This window comes from Acinonyx jubatus, chromosome B3, assembly GCF_027475565.1.
Source record: "Acinonyx jubatus isolate Ajub_Pintada_27869175 chromosome B3, VMU_Ajub_asm_v1.0, whole genome shotgun sequence".
Taxonomy (NCBI): Eukaryota; Metazoa; Chordata; class Mammalia; order Carnivora; family Felidae; genus Acinonyx; species Acinonyx jubatus.
The window spans coordinates 35,547,294-35,575,148 of NC_069386.1; the positions used below are offsets into that span (position 1 = coordinate 35,547,294).

General features: G+C 36.6%; 1 protein-coding gene across 3 annotated transcripts in view; it reads right to left on the reverse strand.

Annotated features, from left to right (window-relative positions):
- Positions 1-27,855, reverse strand: part of GLCE (glucuronic acid epimerase) — a 116,412-nt gene that overhangs the window by 24,383 nt on the left and 64,174 nt on the right. The window contains exon 2 of one of the 3 annotated variants that reach the window (XM_027067637.2): positions 9,260-9,307. The exons of the other annotated variants lie outside the window; for them this stretch is intronic. The gene's annotated coding sequence lies outside the window, so the exon portion shown is untranslated. The remainder of the gene's footprint in view (positions 1-9,259; positions 9,308-27,855) is intronic. 3 annotated transcript variants of the gene reach the window in all.

Genomic DNA, 27,855 nt, shown 5'->3' on the forward strand with positions numbered 1-27,855 from the left:
ACCCTAAGTTACATGATTATTTGATGGTTCACTTGAAATTTGAACTCAAGTTTGTTTGTCTGACTCCCAACCCTGTGCTCTGACAGGTCATAAGGTAACTTTGAGCAGTTATACATTATATTCCAGAAGCTGAATACTATCCTTCCCCAGAAGATATTCTAATTTATAACAGGTTACCCCATTGTGAATTGAACTCGGCCATCAATGGGTCTTATTCTAGACAGAGCTGAATTTTGATCTTCAATCAATAATTTGCATCGGTAAAATACAATTTTAGGAAAAGTTATTCTAAAAGTTTATTAGTATTTTTGAATGAAACTACCAGAATTTTGAATTTTCTTCAAATCTAACAGTATAATTATATGACATATTAATATCAGAATAGAAATGAGTCAGAATTATGAATATTTATGTATATATCATCCAATAAAGCTATCAGCTCTCCACATTAGAATAATTAAACCCATGAAAACAGGATCCCCATTGCCCCCACAAATCTAGCAACAGCTCACAAATGCATTACAATACCTCATCTCTGCTAATAATTATTATGATGTACTGGGATAACTTGTCCAAGCAAAACCTTTCTCTAGAGATAGGAATGGAGCTTAGTAACAGTTTTATCAGTCCAGGTTAGTTTGAGGCTCTGAGAATAATGTCGTAAAAACCCCAAGGTTGCAGTATATAAGAAGTGTAGCTAGCATTCATGTAAGAAGTTAGAGTACAGGGGCACCTGGGTGGCTCAGTTGGTTAAGCATCCGACTTCGGCTCAGCTCATGATCTCGCAGTCCATGGGTTTGAGCCTCGTGTCATGACAGCTCAGAGCCTGGAGCCTGCTTCCGATTCTGTGTCTCCCTCTCTCTCTGTGCCCCTCCCCTGCTCTCGTTCTCTCTCTCTCTGTCCCTCAGGAATAAATAAACGTTAAAAAAAAAAATTAAAAAAAAAAAGAAGTTAGAGTATAACAAAGTAGAAATCTTAAGTCTTATTGGGCATCATGGCTGTGTTGTGGCCCAGAAAGAAGAGAGAAAGGCAAAAGAAGGGCAAAAGAGCGTATCTCTCAGTAGAACGTCTTACCCACTTAATGGGAAGTACTCCACAAATATTAAATCAGAAAGGGCCTAATTCAGTCACACTGATCTAGTCACAGTGTTTATGGTTGCATACATTTTCAATTTAATCTATTGGCTTGTGTAACCTACATGGCAACCTAGTCTTCCCACAGTCTGTCTATAGCTTGTGCTAAAAATTATCACTAACTAGCAATCACTGATGGGTAGGTCAGTCATGCCACCTCATCTATCCTCAAACCTTCATGGGACATACTTAGGCTTAAAACAAACAAACACCAAATTACATTTGAATGATAAAGGAAGTTTGCTGATTTTTGAGGGGGTAGGGGGAAAGGCTACAGGGAAAGGAAACATTTAAAGACCAGGTTTACTATATGCCAGGTGCTATACATATTTCAGTTACTGAAATCAAACCCTAAGCAGGAGGAGTTCTTGTTATCACCATCATATAGCTGAAGAAACTCTACAGAAGACAAATTATTAGCAAGCACACAGTGGGATTTAAACCTAGATTTATCTGGCTTCAGAGTGTTAGGTTCTTCTTACCATACCACAATAGCCTATTATCTGCTTCCAAATCACTATTTACTTTCTCACCAACTAGATGAAGAGTAGAATGATTTGCCCTTAGTTTGTGCAGACATCTTAAACTACTGACACTATGCAGCAACTTTTGAAACTAAAAATTGTTTCTGAAAAGAGGTTCTAAATGTATTCAGCTTAATTCTCCCTAACATTGAAAGCAATAATATAAAGAACTAGGGCAGCAGTGTTTTTTAAGGAGCAAAGAGCAGCAGCTTTTGTATCCAGAAAAGTTGAACAGCTATAGTGTAGCTAAAATGTTCTTTGAAGTGCTGTATAATATTTAACTAAAAAAACTGCTTCTTCTGAGCAATGTGTCAAACTCAGCATATGTTATGTAAATAAATCAGTTCAGAAAGGAGTCCTAGGCTTCTCCAGCTGTGTAACATTTCTCCCCTCATTAGGAAAGCAAGAGAAAGAAAACCTAATGATGTGTTTACTCTGCATGGTTCATGCATACGGGATTTTACAGTACAGATTGGTGGAACTATCCTAAGAAGTTCTACAGAACAGCTGCTAATAACTTTTTATCAAGTTTGATGCACTCCTGCAAAACAGAAATGACAGAAGGGGAAAAGTTCATCAAGTTGCTTGCTTATAGCAATTTTAAAGGTATAAAGGTATAAAGATAGAGTCTTTGGCCATGCAGAAAGTATGTGGAAGAAATCATATGTGGACATTGGCCCCAGATGGTTTATATATATATACATACATACATATATACAAGTATATATATACGTGTGTGTGTGTGTATGTATGTATGTGTGTGTATGTGTGTGTGTGTATATATATATATATATATATATATATATATATATATATATATATATAATTAGAGAGAGACAGAGACAGAGAGGGAATGAACGAACAGGGGAGAGGGGAAGAGGGAGAGAGAGAATCCTAAGCAGGCTCCATGTTCGGATGGAGCCTCAATCCCCAGATCTTGAGATCATGACCTGGGCTGAGATCAAGAGTCAGATGCTCAACTGAGCCAGCTGCCCAGTGCCCTTAGAATGCAGTGTTGAGTTACTTCACAAGTAATGCAGAATGTATCACTTTGGGAAAAAAAATGATTAAGGGAATGTGCTAAAAGGATCATGTGAGAACAATCTGCCAGGCTGTTGGGCTGTACTGTGAATTCTATTTGCTAGCCGAGTTTGTGTTTTTCTAATGTTTACAATAAAAAGAAACATCCAATATACTGGCCTTCTGATATTATATAATCTTTTGCAATTAAAGACATTGTAAGTTTAGCACCCATATTTTAGATTTCTCTGAATAAACAGTTAACAGAAGTGCAGGGCAGGAGACAGGGAAAGTGGGACCTTTATAAGAAGGGAAGGAGAGGGGCGCCTGGATGGCTCAGTTGGTTAGGCATCTGACTTTGGCTCAGATCATGATCCCACGGTTGGTGGGTTTAAGCCCTGCATTAGGCTCTGTGCTGACAGCTTGAACCTGGAGCCTGCTTCAGATTCTGTGTCTCCTTCTCTCTCTCTCTGTCCCTCCCCAACTCATTCTCTGTCTCTGTCTCTCAAAAACAAAACAAAAAAACCCCACACATTTAAAAAAATTTTACAAAAGGGGGAAGGAGAGGAAGAGACTGGCATGTCTGAGTCCTTACTAATATACTCACATTTAATTCTCACAACTACAAAAGTGGGTATTATCTTCATTTTCCAGATAAGGAAACTGATAGGGAGTCAATTGTTGACTCACCCACCTTACTGGCTCTGCTCCCGCTGTCAGTTACCTCATTTCTGTGATTCGCAGTTTCCTCATCAGTGCAATAGGACTGGTACTAATCTACTTCATAGGTACCTCCTAGGGTGTCTAAATGAGCTAACATATACATCTAAACGATGTGGAAACCTTAGTTCCATCTTCCTTCTTGCAGAGTAATTACTAATTTGTTCAGTCACAATCTGTCCAAAGTATAGTAAGACATACACAGCTGGAAACAAACCAGGTTAAAGGACTAGTAATCAATTTGCCATTTTACTACATTTTCATTATATTTCATTTCATATCTTTTATCTTCATACTACTACGGCATACTACATTAAAAAGAGTATGTCCCAAATATCAGAGTACCCTTCAAATTTGGAAAACAGTCAACAACTTTCTTCATCCCCTGATTTCTAACAGAGGGCTCAGAGCCCTCCAATGAGGTATCTCATATTTTATGTTATCCATGACTAAATAACCTATGAAGTAGTATCAAGAGAAAGCCATGTCACTCAAGATGATGTCATGGTAACACATAAATTTTAAAACTAAACAGGTTACTAACATGAATGTTTATAGCATTTATTCATAATATTCTAAAACGGAAAACCCAAATGTCCATCAGCTCAGGTGACTACATAAAGAAGCTGTGGTTCACCCATATAATGGAATACAACTCAGTAATAAACTAATACCTGATATCTGCAATGACATGGATGAATCTTTTTTTTTAAGTTTATTTATTTATTTTGAAAGAGAGAGACAGAGAGAGTGAGAGCAGGGGAGGGGCAGAGTGAGGGGAGGAGGAGGAGGAGGAGGAGGAGGAGGAGAGAGAATCCCAAGCAGGCTCCGTGCTGTCAGCACAGAGCCTGATGCAGGGAACTTACAAACCATGAGATCATGACCTGAACCAAAACGCAGAGTTGGACGCTTAACCAATGGAGCCATCCAGGCGCCCCATGGATGAATCTTTAAAAGCATTTTACTAAGTGAAAGAAGGCAGACACAAAAGGTTACTTAATACATGATCCCATTTACATAACATTCTGGAAAAAAGCAAAATTACAGGGATAAAAATTAGATAAGTAGTGGTGGCAAGGGATTAAGAGGCACTAGGAACTTTGAGGGGTAATGGAAATGTTCTAGATTTTTATTGTTCTGGTACAGGTTACATGACTGTATACATCTGTCAAAACTTAACTGTACACTTTAAAAGGACTGCATTTTGGGGGTGCCTGGGTGGCTCGGTCGGTTAAGTGTCTGGCTTCAGTTCAGGTCACGATCTCACAGTTCGTGGGTTCGAGCTCCACACCAGGCTCTGTGCTGACAGCTTGGAGCCTGGAGCCTGCTTCAGATTCTGTGTCTCCCTCTCTTTCTCTGCCCTACCCCCACTCTCGTTCTGTTCTGTCACAAAAATAAACATTAAAAAAAAAACTTAAAAGGAGTGCATTTTACTGCATGTAAATTATATCTCAATAAATCTGACTTTTAAAACTTGTAATTTATAAAATTAGTCAAGAATAAATGCATTTCAAAGGGTGTCTGGGTGGCAGTTAAGCATCTGACTCTTAATTTTAGCTCAGGTCATATCTCACAGTTCATGAGATTGAGCCCCACGTCAGACCCTGCACTATCTTCTTGGGATTCTCTCTCTCTCTCTCTGCCTCTCCCCTGCTCATGCTGTCTCTCTCTCCCCCAAATAAACATTTAAGAAAAGATTTTTTTAAAAAGAATTAATACATTTCTATCATTTTTTTTGAGTAATAAATGCTATGAATATACAGAAGTAACTTATAAAATAGGCCATAAACAAAAGGAGAGACTGTATTTGGGGGGTGGGGGGGAAACAAGCTTTTGAGCCCAATACTCCTAGATTTCAATAGTGGTAATCTGGACAATCTTGGACCAGGTAATCTCAATTTTCTTATCTGTAAAGCTGAGATAATACCTTCTACTTTATAGAGCAGTTGTAAGACTAAATGAACACTTAATTTGATTCCCACCGTGTATCAGGCAAAGAAAGGAAAATGTCAATGGATGAAGTGATACCTCTTTTTGAAGTCAATAAAGAGTAAGTTTCATCTATCTGTATCAGTTCATTTAATCAGCATCTATTTGTTAAACATCTATTATATGGTAAGTCACCATTTTCCCAAATAAGCATTATGAAAAAAGAGAGAATTATATGTCTCTCCCCCTGAAAAGAACACCGTTCTCTAAATTTCTATAATTTTTATTATCTCATGAAAGTTGGTAAGAACAGCAATCAAGAAACAAACAGAATGATATATTAGTAAGGAAAATACATTTTATCAGCAACAAATGTGAATTAAGTAAGATTTAAGCTAAGGTTTCCCAAATGTACAATTTTCTGAGCAAACAGGAAGGTTACCAAATTGAATTAACTTCAGCACTGTAGGAACTTTCATTTAACTCCTACTGAAGACTCTACTGCATGCTGAGCAAAGGGTATGGATACTTTCTGGTGGTTTTTAAAACTGAGATGAATGTAAATTACCACAAAGAAATCCATTTACCTAAATAAATAAGGTGGCTGGAGTAGAAATGAAACTTATCCAAAATAGTATTTCTTAATGCACAAAAATATATTTCTATACATTTTCTAAGGGTTGAAGCTAACTTTTCACTGACAATTATGTAAAGTCTCAGATCCTGGCACTAGGATCATTTATGATGGTAAACCTGAATTACAAATATTTAACAAAGAAAATTACATCTTCTAGGATTTTTTCCCCAAATCAAAATCCTTTTCTCCATTTACATATATATGTTTATTATGTATATTTCATATACACATACATACATATATTTTTTCTTCTGGCAACAAAGCCTATTGTATACCGAAGCACACGCTGCTTCATGTTTCTAAAAAATTATTCCTTCAGAACAGAATTTAAAGTATTATCCAACGTCTCATGAGCTTTAGGTTTCAAAGTGTGGCAAATACTGATTCAAGAATAAGAAATGAAGATAATACACAAATTTTCCCTTTGCTCTTCAGCCAACCATAAAGCAGAGATGGCCTTCCAACAACCCAATATGAATCTCTTCCTATCATGTCCTATGATGCACATTTGTAATAAGGATAGAGATCATTCTTTGTTAGTGCTAAACTCCATCTCTGGGAAGCAGAGTGAATTTATGTAGGCATGTATATTTTGAGAGAGAAAGAGCAGGGTAGGAACAGAGAGAGCGAGCGAGAGAGAAAGAATGACTCCCAAGCAGGCTCCACGCTGACATCACAGAGCCTGATGCAGGGCTCAAACCTATGAAGTGTGAGATCATGAGCTGAGCTGGAATCAAGTTCGGACGCTTAACAGACTGAGCGCCACCCAGACACCCCAGAAACAGAGTGCATTTTAAAAGCTTAATATTATATACTGAATCTGAAGACATAATACCAATGTTTTCTACCCCCTTACTATTTACTGCCTAGGGTACGAAAGGGAGAAGGTGTTCACATTTATTATTGGCAACTATTTCTTGACTGAAAATTAAATTCTTCTGGCAGTTTCTTGGTATAAATTGATATGGTCTGAATGCAGAAATGAAACAAGGGGGCTTTGTTTGTAAGCTAAAAACAAACAAGGTCATTGAAACTTTTATTTCTCATTCTCCACTTTAGTCAGAAAGTGACCAGTGCTCCACAACGGAGCAAAGGGGGTTATAGGAATTTGGGGGCTTCAAGACTTCTGGGGGTCATATGGAGTCTTTTACATGTTTTCTATATACTTTAGACCTAAACTCTCTGAGGTTATGGAGCACCCTAAAGATAAACATGTCCAACCTGAGCATACTTTTCTATAAGGAACTCCTTAAGAGGATTCATAAAATTCTAAACCAGTATATCTTCCTGCAGTCTTTCCAGGAAAATGAGAAATTACCCTAAAATGCCCCAATATGGATATCCTACAATCTTTAATAATATCAAATAAGTTATTTCTTTACATTATTAGAAAATTATTTCTCATTTGTATATCCTCTGCCTCATTCCTTAATGTCTACTGCAGCATATCCTCCACCAAAACAGAAACACTCTGAATTTATGATTTTGGACTAAAGTTTGTAACTTTCCAAGGATGAATTTCTTATATACCTTTGCTGTTGCATTTAGATCAGAAAATAAAGTTGAAAGAAAGAAAGAAAGAAAGAAAGAAAGAAAGAAAGAAAGAAAGAAAGAAAAGAAAAGAAAAGAAAAGAAAGAAAAAGAAAATTAAGTCCTTGAGGGGAGAAACCATGTGTGAACAGATTTTTCTCCCTGCCAAAGTGCCTAGGAGTTTTCTTTCCACATAATAGCCTAATTATTCCTGAAATAAATTTGGATAAATTCCTATGAATGTAATTCCCACCTCAAATTCTACTTTGCTATCTCATCCTAAATATCCACCTAAGGAGAAGTAGCCAGTTTGGGAAGTGTGAAGGATCCTAAGCTCTGCAATAATGAAATACATATTAAAAAATCAACACGTTAATTAAAAAAAAAAAAAGTATTTTGAAATCTTTAAGACAACTGGCAGAATAAGATAAAAGTACAACTGAGCAATTTCTACTTTCACAACAAATAAACCTAAGAGGAAGGAAGGAAAATGGGCACATGAGTTTACACACACACACACACACACACACACACACACACACACGCTTCATGCACTCACACCAATCCCAATGTACCAAGTGATAAATCAAGATCTTTACCTGGAAAAACATTTTGTAATATAGCACAATATTATGTATCTCATCTAAGACGCTACTGCCTAGAAATATCATTGATTATTTTTAGCATTTTCTTTCTTTTTTTAATGTTTATTTATTTGGGGGAAGGGGAGAGAGAGAGGGAGAGGGAGGGGGAATGAAGGAATGAAGGAACGAACAAGCAGGGGAGGGGCACAGACAGATGGAGACAGAATCTGAAGCAGGCTCCAGGCTCTGAGCTGTCAGCACAGAGCCCGATGCAGGGCTCAAAATCACGGGCAGTGAGATCATGACCTGAGCCGAAGTCGGATGCTTGACTGAGCCATCCAGGTGCTCTGAAACATCACTGATTATTCAGAATATAATATTACACCTGGATCAGCTACTGACTGTTAGAAAAGCATTAATGACTGTTCAACCATACTCTCCTATCAGACTGATACTATTGGCTTGACATACCAACATACTAGATACATATAGGAAGTTGTCCTCTAGCTTAAATAATTAGAATATTATTTTTATGCAGATAAAAGGGAACTATGATCACTCTGTCAACAGTCTGTTTTATTCCATTCAAAGGTTTGTATGAAAGGCAGAAACACCTATATACCCTAAATAAGAAAAACTTGTAAGGCATACATAAAGATATTGAAAAGGTCTTTCAAGAGCTAAAGAACAGAGAACACTAATAACATAAATATGAAATGGGGGCATTTGCTGTGAGTTTCAAGAGTTCAACGAATACTCCACCAATTCACCTGATTTTTTAGGAATGACTGGAAAATACATGGTAGAAGCAAAAACAAAACCCGTCTCCTTGGAAAAATTTGGTAAAATTTAGATATTTTTGTCTTCAAAAATCTAAAGTATAATAAAATCTGTCTCTCTCTGTCCACTTATCCACACCCGAAGAGAGCACTAGGAGAAAACTGATTTTTGTCAGAACTGCAAAGTGGATTTGAATTCTTGATCATTTGTTCGCTTTTTCAAATATTTATTTTCGCTATCTTGTTTGAATTATCTATATATCAAGTATTCCATCTGAAATACAGGCTTTTTTACTTTAGAAGGGAGTCCTGAGCCACAGAACATAAACAGTCTCTAGAAGCTAGAAATGCAAGCAACAGGCAATTCCTAAAGCCTCAAGAGGAATGCAATTCGGCCAATACCTTGATTTTAGTCCAGTGAAATCCACTTTGGACTTCTCACTTCCAGAACTATAAGATAATTAATAAATTTGTGTTATTTAAAGCCACTACATGGTAATTTGTTACAACAGAAATAGAAACCTAATACATCTAGCAATTCGTAAGTCTCAATAATTATTTTTACTGATCCCTGGTTGTGGATACTTACACAGAATCGGCACCTTAATACTACTCTGATAATCAGGTTTGGTAGGCATAATCTTTTGGTTAACAAGACAGAAAGTCTCAAATCAAAGAAAACATTAAAACGAAAAAACAGCAATAAATCATGCCTCTCACGGTAGACTATAGGCCAAACACGTATTACTGAGAGAATGCTGAAGTTTGCAACTATGTGCGTTTGCCTACTTCTCCTTTTAGTTGTACTGCTTTTCCTCCATCTATTTTAAACTCCTGTCATTAGATGCCTACAGATCTAGGACTGTTATAGCCTTTTGACGAACTGACCCCTTTTATGTTATGAAATAATTTTCCTATTTTTTGTTCTGAAATCTACATTATCCAGTATCAATATAGGAACTCCAGCTTTCTTGTGATTACTGTTTACATGGTGTTATCTTTTCTGTTTACTTTTAACCGGTATCTTTATATTCAAAGTGGCTTTCTTGTAGACAGTATGTAATTGACTCTTACTTTTAAAACATCTAATCAGGTAGTGAGCATATAGACCATTTAATGTGATCACCAATATGGATGGATTTAACTCTGTTTTACTATATCTGTCTTATCTCTGTTCTCTTTCTCTTTCTTTCTTTCCATCTTTTGGTGTTTTTTACGATTCCATTTTAGCTCTACCATTTTTAGCTCTACCTCTTTTTTTTTTGTTTTTAACTTCTACTTATAAACACCATAATGTGTTGTTATTCTTGTTCTAAACAATTGTCTTTAAGAATATATGAGGGGAAAAAGAATTTTATATCCACACACATATTTACCATTTCTTATACTCTTCATTTCTTTTTGTGGATACAAATTTCCATCTGAGATTATTTTCTTTCTGCCTGAAGAACTACTCTTTTAACATATCTTATAATATAAGCCTGCTGGTGACAAATTCTCTCAGCTTTGTTTATCTAAAAAACTCTTTATTTTGCCTTCAACTTGGAAACATCCTTTTTGCCAGGTACAGAGTTCCAGGTTGAGTTTTTGTTTTTCTTCTTCTAGTACTTTAAGGATGTCATTTCTGGCATGCATAGCTTCTGACAAGTCTGTAGTGATTTTTATGTTATTGTTCATCTGTTATTTAAGGTGGTATATTTTCCTCTGGCTGCTTTTAAGGTTTCTTTCAAGATTTTTGTCACTGGTTTCAACAATTTAATTTTTGTGCCTGGTTCTTCTGCTTGGAAATTTGTGAACTTCTATCATCTGTGGGTTTACAGTTTTCATCAAACTTGGTAAATATTTGCCTTCTATTTTTTGAAATATTTTTTTGTCTCCCGATCTCCTTCTAACACTTGTTATACTTGTGTTAAATAGCTTAATGTTGTTCCATAGCTCACTGATAGGTTTTTTCCAACTATTTTTTTCTGTTGGCATTTCATTTTAGATAGTTGCTATGTCTTCAGGTTTTAACTAATCTTTTTCTCCTGCAATGTCTGTTAATCTCATCTGCTGTATTTTCCACTTCAGAAATTTTATTTTTCATCTCTGGAAGTTCTATTTGGGTCTCTCTTTTGAAAAACAACTCCCACTTCTCTCATTGACATGTTTGTTTTCCTTTACTCTCTTGAACATACGGAGTATAGTTATAATCACTGCTTTAATGTCCTTGTCTGCTAATCTGATCATATGTGCCATCTTTCTCTCTTCCTATTGGTTGATTCTTCTTCTGGTTTTGGGTCACATTTTCTGCTTCTTTGCATGTCCGGTAATTTTTTATAGGATGCAAGACATTAAGAATTGTTGGGTAATGAAATTTTTTCAGATCTGTTATGGATATTTTTACCTTTCATGCTTCATCTTCACTACTGCATGTTTTTTAAAGCAGAAAATGGTATTTATAGAAAATATGAGTTGACAAATGAATTTGTGCAATTTACTTTTTTGTCTACGACAAAATTTTAAGTGTATAGTACAACATAAGCACAATGTTGTACACAAGGTTTCTAGAACTTTTTCAACTTCCATCACTGAAACATTATACCCATTAAATAGCAGCTACCCATTTTCCCCTAGCTCCAGCCCCTGGCAATCACTACTCTACTTCCTGTTTTTCTGAGTTTGACTACTTTTAGATACCTCATATAAGAGGAATCATGCAGCATTTGTCTTTCTGGGACTGGCTTATATCACTTAGCATAAAATGTCCTCAAGGTTCATTTATGTTGCTGCCTGACAGAATTCCTCCTTAAAGGCCAAATAATATTCTACTGTACATACATATCACCATTCTCATCTATTGAGACACTTGGGTTGCTTCCACCTCTTGGCATCTGTGAATAATACTTCAATGAACACAGAAGTGCAAATCTCTCTTCAAGATCCTGATTTCAATCACTTTAGGTAAATACCCAGAAGTGAGATCACTGGATCATACGGTATTGGATTTTTCTGAATTCCTGTGTTGTTGAGCTTTGTTCTGGGTGTAGTTCAATGGCCTGGAAACAGTTTGATAGTTTCAAGGTTTACTTTTTAAACTTTGTTAGGTGGGACCAGAGTACAACAGTTTCCCCTCATCTGTGGGAGATGTTTTCTAAGACACCCAGGGGATGCTGGAAGTTGAGCTTAGTCCCGAAACCTATGTGTGTTTTTTCCTAAACACATACTTCTGCTAAAGTTTAATCTATAAATTAGGCTCAGTAAGAAATTAACAACTAAAAATAGGACAATTATGACAATATACTGTAATAAGTTATGTGAATGTGGCCTCTCTCAAAATATCGTACTATACTCACACTTCTTGTGATGATGTTAGACGATAAAATGCCTATGTGATGAGATAAAGTGAGGTGACTGACACAGGCACTGTGATGTAGCATTACGCTACTGCCAACCTTCTGAGGATACCTCAGAAGCAGAACCACCTGCTTTTGGACCACAGTTGACCATGGGTAACTGAAACCACAGGAAGTAAAACCGCAGATAAGGAAGGGCTACTACTGTAGCTTTTGGTCTAGAGCAGTGTCCTTGAGACTTTATCCAGTGCCTATTAGGAGGTCGTTCCACTCTGGCTAATGTGGCCAACTTACTCTCTGTGATCTCTGAGGGCTTTTCCTCCTACTCCTTCCAGTGGTTCTTTTCCTAGTGTTGAGTAGTTACTTCACATGTATACACAGATTGATAGCCAAAGACTTGAAGAGACACTCTCCAGGTCCCTGGAGTTCTCCATTTCTATACTTCTTTCCTTTCCAATATTTTGCCTTAAAATTTTAGCTTGTCATCTCTGAACCCCAAACTCAATCCTGTGAGGCTCCTGGGCTGTTTAGGTTCCCTCTGTCAGCACTGCGGCTTAGAAACACGGTGGACTCACCCGCATTCATTTCCCCATCTCTAAGAGATCATTATCCTGGATTGACTTTTAGCCAATATGTGAAAAACCACAACTAAGAAAGAAGTGAAGTTGAGAAGTCAATTCTTACCATTAATACGTTCTATTTGATAATTATGCCATTGCTTTGCTCCAACATAAAAAGCCTCACTTGTATTTATACCTGACTTCATGGAGGCATGTGTTAATTACTAAACTATCTCATAAAATGTTATTATTCTACAAAGTACATTCTTTTTAAAAAAAATTTTTTTTAATGTTTTAATTATTTTTGAGACAGAGACAGAACAAGAGCAGGGGACGGGCAGAGAGAGAGGGAGACACAGAATCCGAAGCAGGCTCCAGGCTCTGAGCTGTCAGCACAGAGCCCGGCGCAGGGCTCGAACTCACAGACCGTGAGATCATGAACCTAAGCTGAAGTCAGATGCTTAACCAACTGAACCACCCAGGCACCCCAGTACATTCTATTTTTGTAAATGTTTATCCATTTTTGAGAGAGACAGAGAGAGAAAGAGGGAGAGAGGAGAAGAAGAGGGGAGGGGCAGAGAGAGAGGGAGGCAAAGAATCCAAAGCAGATTCTAGGCTCCGAGCTGTCAGCACAGAGTCCAACATGGGGCTTGAACCCATGAACCGTGAGATCATGACCTGAGCCGAAGTCCGACACTTAACCCACTGAGCCACCCAGGTGCTCCTACAAAATACATTCAAAATCAAGCATGACTGAGAAAGAATCTTCCATGGAAATGCAAAGTTTTCTTTATCTCATCTTATAAACTGAACATGTACATTTTTGGCTAACTCTCCAAGTATCATTTTCATTTTTTTATTAAAAATTTTAAATAAACTTTTTATCACAGTATAATATAGTAATGAATAGCTTAATTTTCATGAAGTTAATGTGCCTCTGAAACCAATTCCCAGATCAAGAAATATAGTACAAGAACACAAGTCTGGTTTAACATTCAGAATTCAAATTAAAAGAAAAAGAGAGGAAACCCATACCATGTCAATAGCTTTTATCATATAAAAGCATTTGATAAAATTTAGTCAGTATTTTATTAAAAATGCTTAGAGCAAACTATCGGAATAGAACTTTCTTAACCAGGTACACAGAAGATTCCCTGTTATTTCCCTGTCACATCTTTCCCCCAAAGAAATAATTCTCCTGACTTCTAACACAATAAATCAGTTTTGCCTATTTTTGAACTAAGTGGAATCACAATGTGTACTCTTTTGTGACTGGCTTTTTCTCCTGAACATTATGTTCCTGAGGCTTATCCATGTGGCTGCGTACTACAATAGTTCATTTATCCTCACTGCTGTATGGTATTCCATTCTACAAATAATACCACTATTTAGTTATCCAGTTTGCTGGCTTTGAACATTTGGATGGATTCCAGTTTTTGACTGTATGGGTATTGCTCTATGAACACTCTTACACGTGTGTTTCGGAGAACATATGTTAGCATTTCTGTTGGATATATACCTAAGAGTGAAATTGTAAGGTCATGTGGTATAAGCATGATTAAGTTCAGCTTTAGTGAGAAAAAAATAAAAAAAAGTATTAACCAGAGTGGTTAAAGCAATTTATATTCCTACCAGCTGTGGAAAATGAGTTGCAAATACAATACATCCTCATCAGCATTTGATAGCATCAGTCCTTGAATTCTAGCCATTCTGTAGGATAGACAGCGATACCACATCATGGGTTTAATTTATACACTGCAAATGAATAATGAGATTGAGGATCTTTTAATATGTCTGTATGCTTTCTGAAGACCTGCTGCGAATTGACCATTTAACTGTTTTGCCCATTTTTCTATTGGGTTGTCTGTCTTCCTATTGCTGTAGAGGAGTTTTTAATATATTCTGGCTGAGTATTCTGCAAATACCTTTTGTTCCAAATGCAAATATCTTTTTCTCACTCTGTGGTCTGCCTTTTCAATCTTAACTGTAGTTTAGTGAACAGAATTCGAATTCGAATTCGAATTCCCATTCCCATTCCATTCCTCTCCCCTCCCCTCCCCTCCCCTCCCCTCCCCTCCCCTCCCCTCCCCTCTCCTCTCCTATTCCATTCCATTCCATTCCATTCCATTCCATTCCATTCCATTCCATTCCATTCCATTCCTCTCCTCTTTCCTCTCCTCTCCTCTCCTTTCCTTTTCTTAAGTAGGCGTGACACCCAGCATAGAGCCCAATGTGGGACTTGAACTCATGACCCTGAGATCAAGATATGAGCTGAAATCAAAAGTGGGACAGTTAACCAACTAAGCCACCCAGGTGCCCCAGTGAACAGAATTTCTTAATTTTAATGTATATTCCTTACGAAAGGAAAGGAAAGGAAGGAAAGGAAGGAAGGAAGGAAAGGAAAGGAAGGAAAGAAAGGAGAAAGGAAAGGAAGGAAGGAAAGGAAGGAGGAAAGGAAGGAAGGAAGGAAAGGAAAGGAAAGGAAAGGAAGGAAAGGCAGGAAAGGAGGAAGGAAAGGGGAAGGAAAGGAAAGGTAGGAAAGGAAAGGAAGGAGAAAAAGCTGGGAGTAATACTTACATGAGACAAAACAGACTTGCAAACAAACATTGTAACAAGAGCCAAATAAAGACATTACATAACAATAAACATATAATCTTCCCAGACGGAATCGGGAAGAAACAGAAAATCTGAGCAGATTACTGGCTATGAAATTGAAACAAACAAAAGTCTAAGACCAGATGGCTTCACAGGTGAATTCTACCAAACACTTAAGAGTAAATGCCTCTCCTTTTCAAACTATTCTAAAAAAAATGGAAGAGGAAGAAATGCTACCAAATTCATTCTATGAGGCCAGCATTACCCTGGCACCAAAACCAGACACTACCAAAATTAAAAAAAAAAAAAAAAAATTATAGGCCAACATTCCTGATAAACACAGATGTAAAAATCCTCAACAATATATTAGCATACTGAATTCAACAATACACTAAAAAAGATCATTCACCACCATCAAGTGGGATTTATTCCAGAGATGCAAGATGGGTCAGTACCTATAAATCAATCAGTGTGGTACACCATGTTAACAAAACAAAGGATAAAAACCATATCATCATCTCAATAGATGTGAAAAGCCCATTTGACAAAAGTCAACACCCATTCATGATAAAAAATTCTCAATAAAGTAGGTATAAAAGTTCTCAAAAATACCTCAACATAATAAAGGCTATATATGACAAACCTACAGCTAACATCATACACAATGGTAAAAAACTGGAAGTTTTTCCTTTAAGATCAAAACCACGACAAGAATGCCCACTCTTGCTACTTTTATTCAACATAACAATGGAAGTCCTAGTCACAGCAATCAGACAAGAAAAAGAAATAAAAGGCATCCAAACTGGTAAATAAGTAAAACTGTCACTACCTGCAGATGACATGATACTGTATATAGAAAACCCTAAAGACTCCACCAAAAAAAAAACCAAACAAACAAACATGAGAACTAATATGTAAATTCAGAAAAGTTGCAGGATACAAAATTAATATATAGAAATGTGTGTTTCTAGACATTAATAACAAATTGCCAGAATAATCCTATTTCCACTTGCATCAAAAAGAATACAATACCTAGCAATAAATTTAACCAAGGAGGAAGGAGGAAGGAGGAAGGAGGAAGAAGGCCTATACTCTGAAAACTATCAGACACTGATGAAAGAAATTAAAAATGACACAAACAGGGGCATCTGGGTGGCTCAGTAGGTTAAGCATCCAACTTTGGTTCAGGTCATGATCTTGCAGTTTGTGAGTTTGAGCCCTGTGTCAGGCTCTGTGCTGACAGTTTGGAGCCTGGAGCCTGCTTCAGATTCTGTGTCTGTATCTCTTTCTCTCTACCCCTTCCCTGCTCATGCTCTCTCTCTCTCTCTCTCTCTCTCTCTCTCTCTCTCTCTCAAAAATAAATAAACATTTTAAAAAAATTTTTAAATGATGCAAACAAGTGGAAAGATAAACCATGCTCATGGATTGGAAAAATTGGTATCGTTAAAATGTCCATACCACCCAAAGCAATCTACAAATCCAGTGCAATCCCTATCCAAATTCCAATAGAATTTTTCACCGAACTAGAACAAATAATACTAAATATTGTTATGGAATCATAAAAGCAAACAAACAAACCCAAATAACAAAGCAATCTTGAGAAAGAAAAAAGCTGGAGGTATCACACCCACATTTCAAACTACACTGCAAAAACTACAGTAATCAAAACAGTACAATACTGGCACAAAAAGAGAGACATAGATCAATGGGACAGAACAGAGAGCCCGGAAACAAACCCATGCTTATTCAGTCAATTAATCTTCAACAAAGGACTATACAATGGGGAAAACACAGTCTTTTCAATAAATGGTATTGGGAAAACTGGACAGGTACAAGCAAAAGAATGAAACTGGACCACTTTCTTATACCACATACAGAAATAAACTCAAATGGATTAAATACCTGAATGTAAGACCTGAAATCATACAACTCCTAAAAGAAAACACTGACAGTAAACTCTTGAACATCAGTCTTATTCATATTTTTTTGGATCTGTTCTTCAAGCTAGGGCAACAAAAGCAAAAATAAACTGGGGCTAGCACAGACTAAAAAGCTTTTGCACAGTAATGGAAAGCATCAACAAATTGTAAAGGCAACCTACTAAATGGAAGAAGATATTTGCAAAGGATATTCTAATAAGGGGTTAAATCCAAAATATATAAATTATAGAATTCATATGAAAAAAGCAAACAATCGGATTAAAAACCAGGCAGAGGACCTGAATCGAAATATCCAAAGAAGACACACATAGCCAGCAGACATATGAAAAAATGCTCAACATCACTAATCACCAGGGAAATGCAAATCAAAACAGCAATAAAATATTACCTCACAGGTGTCTGAATGGCTAGTTAAAAAAATCAAAACACAAAATAAACACAAACAAAAACAAGAATAACAAGTGTTGGTGAGGATGTAGAGAAAAGAGGCCCTCATGCCCTGTTGATGGAAATGTGAACTGGTACAGTCAGCATGGAAACTAGTATGGAGGTTTCTCAAAAATTTTAACGTCGAAATACTGTATGATCCAGCAATTCCACTTCTGGGTATTTCCCACCCAAAATGAAAAAAAAAATTCAAAAAAAAATACATGCAGTCAGTCCTATGTTCACTGCAGCATTATTTGTAATAGCCAAGATAAGGAAGCAACATAAGTGTCCACTGATAACATGAATAAAAAAGATGTGGTATACGTATAAAATGGAGTATTTTTTTAAATTTTTTTTCAACGTTTTTATTTATTTTTGGGACAGAGAGAGACAGAGCATGAACGGGGGAGGGGCAGAGAGAGAGGGAGACACAGAATCGGAAACAGGCTCCAGGCTCCGAGCCATCAGCCCAGAGCCTGACGCAGGGCTCGAACTCACGGGGACCGCGAGATCGTGACCTGGCTGAAGTCAGACACTTAACCGGCTGCGCCACCCAGGCGCCCCTAAAATGGAGTATTAATCAGCCATAAAGAAAGAATTAAATCTTGTCACTGTGACAACATGGATGGACCTAGAAGGTATCATACTAAGTGAAATGTGTCAAAGTAAGACAAATATGATTTCATTCATATGTATAATCTAAAAAAAAATAAATAAATGAACAAAAATAACAAAATAAAAACAGACTCATAGAGAAAAATGGGTGGTTGCCAGAGGGGAGAAAGGTAGGGGGTGGGCAAAATAGGTGAAGGGGATTAAGAGGTACCAACTTCCAATTATAAAAGAAATCAGTCAAGGGACACCTGGGTGGCTCAGTCAGTTTAGCGTCCGACTTCAGCTCAGGTCATGATCTTGCAGTTTGTGAGTCTCAGCCCCGCGCCGGACTCTGCGCTAAGAGCTCAGAGCCTGGAGCCTGCTTGGGATTCTGTGTCTCCCCCTCTTTCTGCCCCTCCCATGCTCATGCTCATGCTCTGTCTCTCAAATAATAAATGAACGATTAAAAAAATTGTTTTAAATAAATCAGCCACAAGAATGTAAAGTAAGGCATGGGGAATATAGTCAGTAATTTGTAGTAATTTTGTATGGTGACAGATGGTAACTACACTTATCATGGTGAACATTTTTTTTAAATGTTTGTTTATTTTTGAGAGAAAGAAAGGGGGAGACAGAGCGTGAGTGGGGAGGAGCACACAGAGAGGGAGACACAGAATCCGAAGCAGGCTTCAGACTCTGAGCTGTCAGCATAGAGCCTGACGTGGGGCTCGAACCCACGAACCAGGAGATCATGACCTGAGCCAAAGTAGGACATTTTTAACCAATCAGGCACCCCCATGGTGAACACTTCTTAATATATATAGATGTTGAATCACTATGTTATAGACATGAAGCTAATATTTATCAATTACATTTCAATTAAAAATTGTTAAAGATGTTTTCTTCTAGAAGCTTTATTGTTTTACTTTTCATATGTATTAACTCATCTATATTTATTTTTTTGTGTGGTTTGAAGTCAAGGTCAAGATTCATCTTTTTGTTTTCTCCACGTGTATGTCTAATAAACCCACTACAATTTATTAAAAAGAATATCCTTTCCTTCTGCACTGCAATGTTATCTTTAATATGAATCAAATGACTGTACATGCATATATCTGTTGGGCTCTGTTTTGTTTTATTGATTTGTCTTTTCTTGTGGCGGAACCACATTGTCATTATTATAGTCACCTTATAACGTCTTGGTATCTTGTAATATAAATCCTCCAGTTTTGTTATTCTTCAGTATGATTTTGGCTATTCTTGGCTCTTTGCATTTCCATAATTTAAGAATCAGCTTCTCCATTTCAAAAAAAACTAAACTAAGAAACAAATCTGGGATTCTGTTAGAGACTGCATTGAATCTACCTGGGGAGAAGTGTAGAGGTCTTTTGTTAGATGTTTGGATATTTGGTGTTTTTGATATATTGATAGGGTTTCATTTTGGGCTTATTGCTGGTATTCAGGCCTAAAACTGATTTTTATATGTCAATTATGTATCTGGTCAACCCTGCAAAAATTTCACTTTTTAATTCTATTAGTTTGTAGACTCTTGAATTTTCTTTGTAACAATCATGTCATCTGTAAATAACTGTAGTTTTCTCTCTGCTTCCTCCCTTAGTGCAGAGTAGGCCAGCACTGTCCAACAGAACTTTCTGTGGTAATGCAAATGTTCTATATTTGTTGTGTTTGGTGGCCACTGGCCACATGTGCCTAGATGTGGTATGCGGCCAGTTTGATTGATGACCTATAATTTTAATCAATTGAAATTTCAATTGCAAAATCAGGTATTAGACAGCTTAGGTCTAGGATCTCCAATATAATGGTGGACACAAATGGTTATAGCAGTCACCCCTGTTTTATTCCTGATCTTGAGATAAATGTTTTCAATATTTTACCACTATGTGATGCTTGCTATAGATTTTGGGGGTGGCACGGGTAGAACTCCCTATCAGATTAAGGAATTAACATTCTACTGATGGTTTACTATAAGCATTTAATAAAATCATGAACAGATAAATTTTATCAAACGCTCCCACTTGATAAAACCTATTGAGATGATGTAATTCTCTCTCTTTTTTGTTAATTTGGTTATATTCACTGAGTTCCAAATGTTAGATCAAATTTGTGCTCCTGTATTAAATTCAACTTGGTCATGACATCTACTTCTGTACCTACCTATCTACTTAGACTTGATTTACTAATATTTTGGAATTCGTTCACCTATATTTACAAGAAAAATAGACTTGAAATTTTTTATAATGTCCTTATCAGGTATTGATACTAAGGTTATACAATCCTCAGAACAGGCTGGGAAATATTTTCTTTTTATTCTCTGAAGGAGTTTTAGTAATATTGATGTTAGTTCTACTGAAAATTCTTGGAAGAATTCATTTGTGAAGCCATCTGAGCCTAGAAATTTATGTGCAGAAACATTCCAAATTATAGACTCAATTTCATTAATTAATATGAAACTATTCAGATTTCTAATTTTTTGAAAGTTTTAATAAGTGCTGTTTTCCTAGGAATTTGTCCATTTCACCTAAATTTTCAAATCCATTGGCATAAAGTTATTTTAAAAATCTTTTTTTTAACATGTGAAATATCTGCTAAAATGTCCCTTTTTCATTCCTGAAACTAGAAGTTTAGGGGTGCCTGGGTGGCTCAGTCAGTTGAGCATCTGACTCTTGATTTTGGCTCAGGTCATGATCCCAAGGTCATGGGCTCAAGCCCTGCAACGCCCTGCAACAGTCTCCACCCTAAGAATGGAGCCTGCTTAAGATTTTCTCTCTCACCCTCTGATCCCTCCTCTGATGGGTACACACACTCTCCCTCTGTCTCTCTTTAGAAGAAGAAGAAGAAGAAGAAGAAGAAGAAGAAGAAGAAGAAGAAGCAGCAGCAGCAGCAGCAGCAGCAGCATCAGCATCAGCAGCAGCAGTTGTTTATGCTTTTATTTTTTTCCTTCATCAATACTCTGGGGGGGGGGGGAGTTACTGTTTTTATTAAAAGTAGTGATTATGTTGATTTTCCCTTTTGTACTTTTGTTTTCTACTTTATTAATTTTGGCTCTAACTTTTATTGTCTGCATTCAACATTCTTCATAGATTGCTTCTTACAAGACTTTGCTTGGTCCTAAGTCTTTGCTAAAAAAAAAAAAAAAAAAAAAAAGAAAGAAAGAAAGAAAGAAAAAGTTATCCTGTTTTTTTTTTAGTGTCTTAGAAAAAATAAGTTGCTGGCTGCCCTGATTAAGCTATCTAACAGTTCATTCTATTGGCTGTGTTTTTAGAAGTTTCCTCTGCAATACCTACTCTAGTATCAGCTCTATAACGAGCAATTAATATTTAAGACTAGTGAGTTGTGTTGTTATAGGGCTTCACTAATACTGATATTTTCTCTCCAAAGTATGCTTATACATAAATAGGGGGCCCCTAATGATTAATTGGATACCCTTACTGTAGAACATACAAATTAGGCTAGTCAGGATAATCAAGGCCTGGGGGAAGTAACAAATATTCTTGATACTTTTAATGACTTTAGCAAAACAAATTTATTTCTTGCTCACACATGGTCTCCTAACTCAAATTACATTTAAACAATTAATCACCATTGATTTAAGTAAGCAATAATTTTATATGTGAGGTGTGTGTGTGTGTGTGTGTCTTTTTTTTTCTCCTATTGACATGCATTCAAGAATATACTCATTAGTTGGCATGCTTACTCTGGCTGAAGACAGGAAATCTGTATTTAAAGTCCTGATTTACAGATTAGGAATATACATGAACATGAAGTCCTTATAAAGTTTCTATGCAGCCATGTTTGGATTTTCACTAAGGAGTTGGGATTCTTCGTAGTATAAACTTTCCTGCTTGGCAATTTAGCCTTACTCCAAAGACCCCATTATTTCTATACTGCTATGCAATAAACACTATGGACAAGGAAAAAACGCTACATTTAAAGGGACTGATTGGCTATATTATTGCCTTGGATTTTCCTATCTTCTGCATTGTACATCTATCTGTGGGACAGACAGGGCTTATACAGACTAGGAGGCTTATGAGATCTTTAGAAAAACATTCTATTTTCAATGTCTATCTTAGTACAGTATTCAAAATTCTATCTAGCTTGACAGTTCCAACAATAGCAGTGTTTGGAACTTTGCCAAAATCAAGTTTATTACTCATGAAATAGTTCTAAAATGTTAATAGTTTGGAACGAAAGTGTTATTTGTGTCAAAGACCTAATTTTTATCCAACTCACCTAAACATAAGGAGTTTAGCGGTCACAACCACAAGACTGTCTAATCACTATAATAACAAAGAATTGAAATGGGTGTGTGTGAGGTCTGATGAATTTAAAGCCCGAAGTCCAACAAAATTCTGAAACTTCACATATATCACACTGGGAAGCTGTATAGCATAGTAATTAAGGATGTATGCTTCCAATTGCTCCTTATGGGTTTGAATCTTACCCTGTCACTTATTAACTCTGTATTTAAGAAGGTTATTTAACTTGTTTACATATCAGTTTCCTCACATACCATATGAGTTTAAAAAGTAACTACTTCAGGGGCACCTACCTGGGTGGCTCTGTTGGTTAAGCAACCAACTCTCGATTTCGGTTTATGTCATGATCTCACGATTCGTGAAATTGGGAGATCAAGTCCTGCATAGGGCTCTGCACTGACAATATGGAGCCTGCTTGTATTCTCTCTCTCTCCTCTCTCTCTGCCCCTTCCCCCACTCTCGCATGTTCTCTCAAAATAGATAAACATCAAAAAAAAAACAAAACTACTTCATAGATTGGGATTAATGAGTTAATGCATGTAAAGGGTTTTAGATCAATGCCAGGCACAGAAAGTACTCAATAAATGTTTATAAATCCACCACAATCCACCATCTTAAAAAAAAAAAGTGAGAAAAAGAATTTTTGATTAAAAAAGTCAAAGTTCAAAATTTTAAACCTCACAGCAAGTTGTTCATATACTTTCAACCTAATGTCTACCAAAGTTTCAAAACCTTTATCATCCCCCAAAACATTACTATTCCTTATACATGATGATCCAACCAACAGTGTTTATTGAACACCTACTAGGCACTTGGACATAAAGACAAGAGGCATTACAACTGCTATTAAAAACCTTATAATCATATTTAAAAATTTTTTTTAATGTTTATTTATTTTTGAGAGAGACAGAGACAGAATGTGAGTGGGTTAGGGATACAGACAGAGGGAGACACAGAATCTGAAGCAGGCTCCAGGCTCCGAACTGTCAGCACAGAGCCTGATGCAGGGTTCGGACTCCTGAGCTGTGAGATCATGACCTGAGCTGAAGTCGGATGCTCAACCGACTGAGCCATCCAGGTGCCCCAAAACCTTATAATCATTTTAACAAATTAGAGAATTAGACTATATATACTCAGATGCTGAACTCTGTGGTAAAGAACATACATCTTGACTAAGATGACAGGGAATTCCATGAGAGCTGATACAAAGGTGCCTAGTGAACCGCAGGCATTCCCAGTACTAAGGGCTTACTCCACATTATGCTAAGCATAGAGAGGTACAAATAATCTAACCCTTCCCTATCTCCCTCCTGCAAAAAAGAAAAAAAAAAAAAAAAAGGTTAAAAATATTTGGCTAATGTTATAGTCTTTTATTCCTAATGGCAAGAAGCATATTTTTTTTTACATGTACTGTATTACTATAGGTATATAGAGTACTCTAAGCACTTAAATTCACCAGCATAGTTGTGCTGGGCTGCTCATTCTGAAAACAAAAAAACAAAAAAACAAAACAAAAATCCCTCTTTACTGGTTAGAACCAGAAAAGAAAAGTAGACCAACTATACCATTTACATTAGTTTTAGTACAGACATAATTTCTGGCCTAAGAATCACAGACGTGGAATTAATCTTAGAAACCACAGTCTAGGGGCCCCTGGGTGGCTCAGTTGGTTAAGCATCCAACTTCAGCTCAGGTCATGATCTCAAGTTTCCTGAGTTCAAACCACGCGTCAGGCTCTGTGCTGATAGCTCGGAGCCTGAAGCCTGCTTCAGATTCAGAGTCTCCCTCCTTCTCTGCCCCTCCCAGGCTCTCTCGTGCTCTCGCTCTCTCTCTCAAAACTAAATAAACATTAAAAAAATTAAGAGAAAAAATGTTTAAAAAGAACCCACAGTCTAATTACTTTACAGACAAAAGAATTTAAGATCTACAGGAGTTTAATGCTCTGTCCAAAGTCACACGATTAGTATTGGCTGTACCAACATTACAATTCAACTGTGCTGATTCCTAATGGTCTACTTTCCTTTTCAACCTACTGCCTGTATAGATCTTCGTGTGACACCAAAACAAATAAGTAAATAATAAGTAAATAAACAAGTAATGTTTTTACATCATCCTACTTAATATTATACTTTTCCCTAAAATATTAACAAAAGAATAATGAATTCTTACCAGATGTCAACTAACAGCACTTTTAACAAAAGGTCTGTAGTCTGACTGCTTATATATACTGAAACAATTTCCCATACAACTTTATCATATTTGAAGTATTTTCTATATTTATTGATTTGAGAATTTTAATATGCTAGAAATAAATACTAAATAACTAATGACTGGCGTATAGATGGATTTACACTAAATGTACAATAAGATCACTAATACAATGAAAATGTTAAGGAAAAACTCTTACAACTGACACCAATTCTACATATAGTCGTTAATTTTGACAGTATAACATCACTACGGGGTAAAATACCATTCAGATAAAGACAGCTTAATCACTGCACAAATGGAATTTATTGATCTGCCATAAAATGAATTTATTGACCAAACAATCTAAAGCATTATTTGCAAGCTATACAACAGTTTGTTTTGCAAATGTTATACTAAGTATCATTTCTAGTTTAATCAGACTACTAAAAAGTTACTAGTTACTAGAAGTGTGAAGTTTTGAAATGATTTTTTTTTTTACTACTAAGGAATTCATACACGTGTTATTTCTGATTCACACGATTTTTATCAAGAAAGCTAATTATCACTAACATCACTAGAATCCTTTTTGAGACATAAATTGGAGACTCAATCGTCATGAGCATTAACATGTTTTATGTATTAACATGTTTTATGTATTAACATGTATTATGTATTAATTAACATGTATTACGCTGGCAGTTCCCTCATATAACCTGTATAAAATAAGTCTTCCAAAAGCGAGGTCCTTAAGGTTGAAGAAAACACTACCAAGGTTGAGGTAATCTCAGTCTTACCTAATTATTAGTTTCTCTCCCAGAGGTTTAAATGTTTAGAGATTTTCTAGTAATTTCCATTATTTTCTTCATTTTAGGAGAGGCAGTATAATGGGTAAGCATAGGCTTTTAGCTCAAAAAACAAAAGGTTCAAAATCCGACTCTGCCACTATTAGCTGTTACCTTGGATACATTTTATTTGTTAAAATGTGGGTAATTATACATACCATGTAGGCTATTGTGAGGACTGAGTTAAATAACGTGGAAATTACAGCACCTGATTTGGAGTCAAGCAAAGAACAGCTGCTCAGAAGTTAAACTATGGGGGCGCCTGGGTGGCTTAGTTGGTTAAGCTCCCGACTTGATTTCAGCTTCAGGTCGTAGAGTTCAGGTCGTATAGCTTCAGGGCATAGTTCATGAGTTCTGTGCCCACAAGCACAGACCCTGCTTGGGATTCTCTCTCTCTCTGCCCCTCCCCTGTTTGTGCCCACTCTCTCTCTCTCTCTCTCTCAACATAAATAAATAAATAAACATTAAAAAATAAAAATAAAAAGAAGGGGGCCGCCTGGGTGGCTCAGTTGGTTAAGCGTCTGACTTTGGCTCCGGTCATGATCTCATGGTATGTGAGTTCAAGTATGTCGGGCTCTGTCCTGACAGCTTGGAGGCTGGAGCCTGCTTTAGATTCTGTGTCTCTCTCTCTGCTCTTCCCCTGCTTGTGTTCTGCCTCTCTCTCTCAAAAATAAACATTAACAATTTGTTTTTTTTAAAGTGAAACTCCATACTTCCTCAATTCCCCAAATTCAGAAATGGTGATTTCTTTCTTTTCTTTTCTTTTTTTTTTTTTTTGGAAGTTTATTTACGTTGAAAGAGAGAGACAGAGTGGAAGGGGAAGAGAGAGGGGGAGAGAAAGAATCCCAAGCTTGAACCCACGAATCTCAAGATCATGAACTGAGCCAAAGTCAGAGGTTTAACCAACTGAGTCACCCAGGCACTTGAAATCGTGATTTCGATACTGGAAGATAAAGCCGATACTGTCAACTGTCACACATGCACCACTGCTTGTGGCTGCCACTTCTTGGAATCTAAAGCAAAATCAACCGAAGTCACAAAGTTCACCTTCCTAATCTGTAAATAAGGAAGAAGCTACCATCAAAACATTAGAAAACAACCCCCCCTTCCTCTTTTTTCCCTGCTGTTCCCAGGAAAATGGAAAGAAGGAAATAAAATATATTTATAGCATAAATATATATAGCACACCCCCCCCACACACACAAGGCTGCTTCTTCTTATCTAGAACTTATTTACAAAGAAAGTCTGAAAAGTTAGGTCAATATAAGTAATATACAGTGACCAGAGCAGCCACTATAGAAAGGTTAAAATTTCCAATTTAAACTTTGCTAGTTTAGGGGCACCTGGGTGGCTCAGTGGGTTGAGCATCAGGCTCCATGCTAGGCATGGAGCCTGTTTGGGATTCTCTCTCTCCCTCTCTGTTTGCTCTTCCTCTGCTCTCTCAAAATAAATTAATTTAAAAAAACTTGCTGGTTTAAATTCAAACTGCCATGATCATACTAACAACAACCCAGGTTCAGCTACTAGAATCATCAGTAATGTAATCACACTATCAAACAGGATATTTAAAGAGACAGGCTCATTCTGGTGGTGCCTGGGTGGTTCAGTCAGTTGAGCATCCAACTCTTTATTTTGGCCCAGGTCATGATCTCACAGTTGGTGGCATCAAGCCCCACACTGGGCTCCATGCTGTCAGCTTGGGATAATCTTTCTCCCTCTCTCTCTCTCTGTGCCTCTCCCCTCCTCATGCTCTATTTCTCTCTCAAAATAAACTTAAAAAAAAAAAAAAAAGGCTCATTCTAAAGCAGACAAGAAAGGCATCTTTCCATTTGTAATAAGTTCTAATAATAACATTATTTTCATAATCTGAATATGTAAATAAAATACTGCTTAAGTTGGCTTTTTCTGCTGAAACTGGGGATAATTCATTTTGTTAACTAAAAATCCATATCAACAGAATCATCATAATTAACCAAGTGATTGACAGCAATATTATCCTTTAAGGCTTACATAATTATTTTCCCAACTTACGCATACATTTTATGAAGTATACTAAGTTCTTAAAAGGACTTTATACAGCAAACAAACAGAAAAATCTATTTAAATAATCTGGCATCCCTGTATATAGTCTAATAGGTCAAATACAGGCCTTTGCAAAACAGAAACAGTAAATACAAAGCTTCAATAGGGTAAAAATCACTCAACAAAACTTTATATGTTTTTACTTCATTCT